The sequence below is a fragment of the Solanum pennellii genome, chromosome 10, assembly GCF_001406875.1.
Source record: "Solanum pennellii chromosome 10, SPENNV200".
NCBI classification, from domain to species: Eukaryota; Viridiplantae; Streptophyta; class Magnoliopsida; order Solanales; family Solanaceae; genus Solanum; species Solanum pennellii.
In genome coordinates, this window is record NC_028646.1 from 73,155,768 (window position 1) to 73,156,575 (window position 808).

The following is an 808-nucleotide window of genomic DNA, read 5'->3' on the forward strand; positions in this document are numbered from 1 at the left end:
GGGGGGGGGGGGGGGTGTTTAGACCCCCTAACTTCTCTGCATCGTTTTGCTAGTAACCCTAGCTTTTTTGCTCTTCTTTGTCGCCGATGGCAGTCCTCTAGCATATATATTCACCGTTACTATAACACTATCTCAATCATTTGCTATCACCCAATCAAAATTTAATTTGAAAAATCAAAGACCCAATCAAATTAGTGGCTTGGCAAAACTGAAGGAGTAAAACATATTCATTTTTTAATGGTTAATTGTTGTGAACAAAATTAAACATAAGGCCTATGTGATGGAACAGATGAAGGGGACTGGTCCGTTAAGACCGTTGGCATGATTAATATGTTGGAGTGTTTTATTTGGAATCCATGTCAAATCAATATATATATATATATATAAATGAGGATCATAGAGGAGCTGATGTGGCACCTCTCTATGGCCTCCATTTCAATTTCTTTTTTTCCTCCTTTTTTTATTTTTTTTTCATTTCTTTTCATTAAATAATTTGTTTATTAATTAAAAAATTCATTCATATTTATTATTCTAATTATACCTAATAAGTTACAACAAAACCTCCATCTATTTACATTCCCTACTTAAATAATATGTCTCTTCAACTTATTTTTAATTATTCTTATGGTTTACACAAACTATAAATAACAACTATCTATGTTCAATGATCATTCTCATTTTCTCATTCTTTCTTTTTATTAGTATAGTTTTTTCCTCTTTTACATTTTTTTCTTCATCTTTTTCATCAATCATGTACTTAATAAGTTCACCATATGATCTTCATATTGATAAAGATCATAGATATATT